Here is an 8695-nt window from a genome sequence, read left to right as displayed (position 1 = left end):
GTGAAGAATAAGGATGGCACAATGAGAATGTGCATCGATTATAGGCAATTGAACAAGGTAACAATTGAGAACACGTATCCTTTTCTTTGCATTGATGATTTATTTGACCAGCTTCAGGGAGCGAGGGTGTTCTCCAAAATTGATCTCCGTTCGGGTTATCACCAGTTGAAGATCAGGGATTCAAATATTCTTAAGAATGCTTTCAGGACTAGATATGGTCATTATGAGTTCCTTGTTATGTCTTTTGGGATGATCAATGCCCCAACAACGTTCATGCATTTGATGAACAGCGTGTTTTGGCCTTATCTTGATTCGTTCGTTATAGTATTCATTGATGACATTCTGGTGTATTCGCGTAGTTAGGAGGAGCACGTGGAGCATTTGAGAGTTGTATTGCAGAGATTGAGGGAGGAGAAGCTTTATGCAAAATTCTCCAAGTGTGAGTTTTGGCTCGGTTCCGTGGCTTTCTTGGGGCACGTGGTGTCCAACGAGGGTATTCAGGTGGATCCAAAGAAGATAGAGGCGATTTAGAGGTGGCCTAGACTACCATCAGCCATAGAGATTCGTAGCTTTCTTGGGTTGGCAGGCTATTATCGCTGGTTTGTTCAGGGATTCTCATCTATCGCATCACCCTTGAGCAAGTTGACTCAGAAGGGTGTTTCATTTGTATGGTCAGACGAGTATGAGGAGAGCTTTCAGAATCTCAAGACAGCTTTGACCACAGCTCCAGTATTGGTTTTGCCATTAGATTCAGGTTCATATACTGTGTATTGTGATGCTTCGAGAGTTGGGATTGGTTGTGTATTGATGCAGGAGGGTAGAGTTATTGCTTATGCTTCTCGTCAGTTGAAGCCCCATGAGAAGAACTACCTTGTTCATGATTTGGAGTTGGCTGCCATAGTTCATGCATTGAAGATTTGGAGGTATTACTTGTATGGCATGTCTTGTGAGGTATTCACTGATAATCGCAGTCTTCAGCATTTGTTCAAGCAAAAGGATCTTAATTTGAGGTAGCGGAGATGGTTGGAATTGCTTAAAAATTATAATATCACTATATTGTACCATCCGGGAAAGGCCAATGCGGTGGCCGATGCTTTGATCCAAAAGACAGTGAGTATGGGAAGTTTGGCATATATTCCAATTGGGGAGAGACCCCTCGCAGTTGATGTTTAGGCCTTGGCCAATCGGTTCGTAAAGTTGGATATTTTGGAGCCCAGTCGGGTGTTGGCTTGCGTGGTTTCTCAGTCTTCCTTATTTGATCGCATCAAAGAGTGCAATATGATGACCGGCATTTGCTTGTCCTTAAGGACAGAGTTCAACATGATGATGCCAGAGACGTGACCATCGGTGATGATGGGGTGTTGAGGATGCAGGGCCAAATTTGTGTGCCCAATGTGGATGGGCTGAGAGAGTTGATTCTGGAGGAGGCCTATAGCTCGCGGTATTCTATTTATCCGGGTGCCGCGAAGATGTATCAGGATTTGAGGTAGCACTATTGGTGGAGAAGAATGAAGAAAGATATAGTGGGATTTGTAGCTCGGTATCTCAATTATCAGCAGGTGAAATATGAGCATCATAGACCGGGTGGCTTGCTTCAGCAGATGGTTATTCCTGAGTGGAAGTGGGAGAGGATCACTATGGACTTCGTTGTTGGACTTCCACGAACTTTGAAGAAGTTTGATGCTATTTGGGTGATTGTAGACCGGCTGACCAAGTCCGCGCACTTCATTCCGGTGCGTACTACCTATTCTTCAGAGCGGTTGGTAGGGATTTATATCCGGGAGATTGTTCGGTTGCACGATTTTCCGGTTTCCATCATCTCAGATAGAGGTACTCAGTTTACTTCGCAGTTTTGGATAGCCGTGCAGAGAGAGTTGGGTACTCAGGTGGAGTTGAGTACAACATTTCACCCTAAGACGGACGGGCAGTCCGAGCGTACTATTCAGATATTAGAGGACATGTTGCGTGCTTGTGTTATGGATTTTGGAGGTTCATGGGATAGATTTCTACCGCTTGTAGAGTTTTCCTACAACAACAACTACCAGTCGAGTATTCAGATGGCTCCGTATGAGGCCTTGTATGGGAGGCGGTGTAGATCTCCAGTTGGTTGGTTCGAGTCTGGCGAGACTAGACTGTTGGGGATAAATTTGGTTCAGGATGCCTTAGAGAAGGTGATGGTGATTCAGGAGAGGCTTCGTACAACACAGTTGCGTCAGAAGAGTTATGCGGACCGGAAGGTTCGAGATGTGTCCTACATGGTCGGTGAGAAGGTCTTCCTGAAGGTTTCGCCCATGAAGGGTGTTATGAGATTTGGGAAGAAGGGAAAGTTGAGTACGCGATTCATTGGGCCTTTTGAGGTACTTCGGAGGATTGGAGAGGCGACTTATGAGCTTGCTTTGCCACCCAGCTTGTCTAGCGTGTATTCGATATTTCATGTTACTATGCTCCGGAAGTATATTGGGGATCCATCTCATGTGTTGGACTCCAACACGGTTCAGTTGGATGATGATTTGACCTTTGATGTGGAGCCAGTAGCTATTTTGGGTCATCAGGTTCGGAAATTGAGGTCAAAGGATATAGCTTCAGTGAAAGTGCAGTGGAGAGGTCGGCCCGTGGAGGAGGCTACCTGGGAGACCGAGCGGGATATGCGGAGCAAATATCCTCACCTATTTGAGGCTTCAGGTATGTTTTCTTGACTCGTTCGAGGATGAACACTTGTTTAAGTTGGGGAGGATGTGACGACCCGGCCAGTCGTCTCATCAGTTACTACTCCATTTTCCCCCCATTTCAGCTTCTCTACGCTTCGTCATCCATGTTCTATGTGATCGGGTTGATTAGTTTGAGTTCGGAGAGGATTTTGGTAAGAAATGAGACACTTAGCCTCTTTTAAGAAAGCTTAAGTTGGAAAAAGTCAACTGGACTTTGACTTATGTGTTAGAAGGCTCAGATGTGAGTTCCGATGGTTCGGTTAGTTTCGGGAGGTGATTTGTGACTTAGGAACACGACCGGAATGGGTTTTGGAGTTGTAGAGAAGATTTAGGCTTGAATTAACGAAGTTGATAGTTTGGCGATTTCCGGTTAATAGGCGAGATTTTGATATAGGGGTCGGAAAGGAATTCCGAGAGTTGCAATAGCTTCGTTGTGTCATTTGGGATGTGTGTACAACATTTCAAGTCATTCGGGTGAGATTTGATAGACTTTTGATCGAAAGCATAATTTAAGAGTTCTTGGAGTTCTTAGGCTTGAATCCTCTGTTAAATTGGTGATTTGATGTTGTTGTGAGCGTCCCGAGGTTTTGAACAAGTTTGAACGATGTCATGAGATGTGTTGGTGCAATTTGTTTGGAATTCTAGGAGTTCCGAGTAGGTTCCGGGATGTTTTAGGCCAAAAATCATAGCTGTAGCAGGTCCAGAAGGGTTGCAGGCCTCGGAAACCACCCGCGCGGACCGCACAAAAGGAAGTGCGGCCACGGTATGTGCTGTGCGGACCGAACAAAATGAAGTGTGGCCGCGGTGGTTTTGTGCGGGCCGCGGTGCTTTTGTGCGGACCGCGGTGGTTCTGTGCGGACCACGAAGGCTGAGATCTGAGGGGTACTCTATAAATACGAGGTTTTGGGTTTTATTTAATATTTTGACCTAGAGAGCTCGGATTTTGGCAAATTTTCGAAGGTTTTTCAAGAAATTAATCGGGGTAAGTGATTCTAACTCAGATTTGGCTAGAGTACATGAATCTATCATTGAATTCATCATTTAATTCATGATTTGGGATGGAATTTGGGAAGAAAATTGTGAAACCTTTCAAAAATATAAAATGATGATTTGAAGGAACAAATGGTATCGGAATTGGATAATTTTGGTATGGTTAGACTCATGAGGGTATGGGGATTCTAAAAATGTAAATTTTACCCGATTCCGAGATGTGGGCCTGGGGCTCGAGTTTTGCTAATTTCGGGATTTTTGATATTTTTCGAATGTTTTCGCTTGGGCTTTGTTCCCTTAGCATATTGTGACGTATTCGTTCTGATTTTGGATAGATTCGACGCGCGTGGAGGCCAATTCGAGGGGCAAAGGCATCGCGAGCTAGAGAATTAGCTGGTTCGAGGTTAGTAATGATTGTAAATGATGTCCTGAGGGTTTGAGACACCGGATTGCACATCGTAGTGCTATATTGAGGTGAGACACACGCTGGATGATGAGCGTGAGGTCTTTTACTACTAGGGATTGTGACTTGGTCCGTCCCGATTGATGATTTTTACCGTGTATTTGACTGAAATTTTATTTGTTATCATCATGATTTGGGTTGATTGCCATATTTGGGCTTCGTGCCAACTATCTTAACCCTTCGGGGATTTTGACTGATTTTCCTCGCTATACTTGTTAAAAAATCATATCCTCAGTCATGTTTCTATCTGTTTTAAACGATTCGAGCTGGTTTTATCATACTATTCCTAAATGAGAGGAATTTGTGGGTTGAGATCCCTATCTCCTGTTATTGTGCCCGAGGGGCTGTAAAGTTAATGACTGAGAGGGGTTGAGAACCCAATGGTGAGGATATTATATATGTTATGGATCGGGCTGCACGCCGCAACAATACTTATATGGATCGGGATGCACGCTGCAACAATATAGCGTTTGGGCTGTAGGAGCCCCTCCGGAGTCTGCACACCCCTAGTGAGCGCAGTCGACTATCTATATGGATCGGGTTGCACGCCGCAGTGATGTACGGATTGGGTTGCACGCCGCAACGGTTATTCTAATTGCTGTTATTATGAGAGATACATGGGTCGAGAGCTGAGAATGAGCACTAGTGATGAGAGTGAGCCCGAGGAGCTGATACTGTTCTGAGTGATTGATACTGTGCCCGAGGGGCAGATTTCTACTCGTTATTTACCTGCCAAATTACCTGTTTTACCTGATTTAAAGAGATTTCACTTGACTTCCTCACTGATTTACTGCTTTTTGTGATTTTTACTGCTTTGATACAGAATTGCTTTGTGCCTTACGTGTTTTCATGCTTTCATCCATTATTTATAATTATTACTTACTAAGTCGGAGTACTCACATTACTCCCTGCACCCTGTGTGCAGATTCAGGCATCGCAGAGTCCGCTCCTGAGTGCTGATCCTCCCAGTCCAGGTAGTGATTCGGAGACTACGAGGTAGTTGTTGGCGTCCGCAGCCCCGTGCCTCCCTTATCTTATCATTTTCATGTTCTTAGAACTATTGTATCAGATTTAGTGTTCAGTAAACTTGTATCCGGATTTCTTAGTTCCTCATGACTTGTGACACCCTGGTTTGTGCTGTGTCGGAACGGTTCTTACTGAGGTTATCGTTAATTCCGCAAATTATGGCTATTATATCATGCTTTAGAACTATTTATGATATTTAACTTTTTAAAAGAGGTGTTTTGTTTGGTCTGGCTGGCCTTGTCTTCACGAGAGGCGCCATCACGACCGGGTACGGGAATTGGGTCGTGACACCTATATGCAATCCTTTAGTGGTATTAGAGCTCATGGTTTATTATGTCTACAATTTATTTACGAAATATTTTAATATTGTATTTGAAGAGTTCAAACCATAATACATGTGTCTTGTGCAATAGTCAAATCGTTTGAATGCTGATATTATTTTATTGTGGATAAAATATGTATTCATATAACTATTGAGAAAGTTCATAACTTGAATTTGAAATTTTGTATTAGATATGACAGGAATCTATAATAGGTTACATGATTCTATTGTTATTAGTTTATGAGATGTTAATTAATAATGATATTTATTACTTTTTTATGATATATGTGATATATAGATTAAACATATTAGAAGAATGTTGAATTTTGTTTTTATGACACGTGCTTGTTCGTTACACAATTTTGAATTATTTATTACATGTGATGTAAATCAATTCAGAACTAAGTATGACAACTTGAACTACATTCACATGCTGTAAAGATTTGATCTTCATGTTATTAAAATCTGTTTTAGTAACAATTTCCTCTTACTAAAATTTGGGTTCTTAAATATAAAATATAAGATATTTTATTATAGAGCTATCCATCAAAGTAAATAATTTTATTTATTTCTTGTTTATAAGGAGTGGCCTGATTACCAGGAGACTTATAGTTCGAGAATATGTTAAAATTATTTATTACATTAGATGCATGGATTGAAAGAATTATTCAGTTTTTTACTAGACGCCTGGACTATCCGGGGAGTATAAAATTTAATAAGTTCTTTGCTATCATGATGGTTGAACTCAACTATGCCAATAGGATCGACCTGACTACCAGGGAACTATTTGACATAGAGCTATTTAAAAAAATTGTATGGGGATACAATTGGTAAGAGTACCTACCTTTAAAATATATGTGTGAAACGACTTGACTTCCAAGGGGCTCATACATATTGTTAAAGGATTCCTTTACTCCACTAACATAAATAAAGATTTCGTAAACTATAATGAGGGTAAATAGTTTAAAATAATTAGTGGAAATATCATTTAGATAAAAGTCCATGTCTTTATGATATATGCAAATATGTTCTTATATCATTGTCTTTTCTTTTCTATATTTTAGATTTCTCAATATGTATGTTATATCACTGCGTGAAATACTTGAGACCAACAACTTGGTAGGACCAAACTTTGATGACTGGTATAGAAATTTGAGAATTGTTCTTATGCATGAAAAGCTCATTGATGTGATCGATAAGCCTGCAAAGATAATCCCACCAGAGAATGATGTTCAAGGCACCAAGGTTTATCAGAAACACTTGGAAGAATGCATTGCTATTGAACACATCATTCTCGCTTCTATGAGTTCTGAACTCCAGAGGAAATATCAGAATATGGGTCCAACTGCAATCATTGAATATCTTAAGAAGATGGTGGATACACAGTTGGACATTGAAAACTCTCTAGTTGGACCCCTTGTCAATTATATGATTGTTCTTACCGAAGAACATAAGAAGTTGGAGTACAAGCTTGGTAAAGAGTTTTTTGAAGATTTGATCTTACAGTCAGTATATGATGCTAAATGTTTTCACTGTAAGAAGAAAGGGCATTGGAAGAGAAACTGCAAGGAGTATCTTGCAACTCTAAATGACAAAAAACAAGGTGAGACATTAATGAAAAATATTTTTAAGGTTTATTTAGCTACTACTAATTCTTCACTGTGGGTATTAGATGCTGGCAGTGGTTATAACATCTGTAATATGTTGCAAGGGTTCAAGATAAGTAGGAGTCTAAAGAAAGGAGAACTTAATCTACAAGTTAGAAATGGTACAAAAGTTGCGGCCGTAGCTGTAGGATCAATTTCTTTAATAATGCCTACAGGCAAAGTACTTATGTTGGATGATTGTTATTACGTTCCTAAATTTATTTCGAACATAATTTCAGCTTCTATGTTAGACAAACGTGGTTTTCGCATTAATATAGGCAATGATATTTGCTCTATTTCTTATAGTGATAATTTATATGTGAATGGCTATCTCCAACATGACGTTTATGTCTTACCTAATGTGAATGCTAATTCGATTATTCATGTTTCAAGTTTTATAGGAAAAGAGACGATCAAGTAAATCATGCATACCTTTGGCATTTTAGGCTTGGTCATATTGGAGAGAAAAGAATTAACAAGTTGTACAAGGAAGGGTACCTTGACAAATATGATTTTGAATCCTATCCAACTTGTAAATCTTGTCTCAAATGAAAAATGACCAAATCTCCATTTACTGGAAGTGGAGAAAGAACTTCTGAATTATTGGGACTAATTCATACAGATGTTTGTGGGCCCATAAAAATTCAAGCTAGAGGTGGATATTCTTACTTCATCACTTTCACTGATGATATGTCAAGATATGGATTTGTGTATCTTATGAAACACAAGTCTGAATCTTTTGAAATGTTCAAAAGGTTCCGTAGTGAAGTTGAGAAGTCGACTGGTAAAAGTATCAAAGTACTAAAGTCTGATAGAGGTGAAAAATATCTTAGTGAAGATTTTACGAGATATCTCAAAGAGAATGGGATTCTCTCACATTGGACACCTCCAGGAACACCACAACAGAATGGTATGTCTGAAAGGAAAAATAAAACCTTATTAGATATGGTGAGATCTATGATAGGGTTCACTGATCTTCCAATAAATTTATGGGGATATGCTTTGGAAGCAACAACATACTTACTTAATAAAGTTTCACTAAGTCAGTCTCTACAACACCATATGAGATATGGAAAGGATGTAAGCCTAACCTTAATAGATTTAGCTACTACTAATTCTTTACTGTGGGTATTAGATACTGGCAGTGGTTATAACATCTGTAATATATTGCAAGGGTTCAAGATAAGTAGGAAGCTAAAGAAAGGAGAAGTTAATCTACAAGTTGGAAATGGTGCAAAAATTGCGGCCGTAGCTGTAGGATCAATTTCTTTAATAATGCCTACGGGCAAAGTACTTATGTTGGATGATTGTTATTACGTTCCTAAATTTATTTCGAACATAATTTCAGCTTCTATGTTAGGCAAACATGGTTTTCGCATTAATATAGGCAATGTTATTTGCTCTATTTATTATAGCGACAATTTATATGTGAATGACTATCTCCAACATGACGTTTATGTCTTACCTAATGTGAATGCTAATTCGATTATGCATGTTTCAAGTCTTAAGAGGAAAAGAGATGATCAAGTAAATCATGCAT

The sequence above is a fragment of the Nicotiana sylvestris genome, chromosome 4 (genome assembly GCF_000393655.2).
Source record: "Nicotiana sylvestris chromosome 4, ASM39365v2, whole genome shotgun sequence".
Classification (NCBI taxonomy): domain Eukaryota; kingdom Viridiplantae; phylum Streptophyta; class Magnoliopsida; order Solanales; family Solanaceae; genus Nicotiana; species Nicotiana sylvestris.
Note: the sequence above shows the minus strand (reverse complement) of the source record.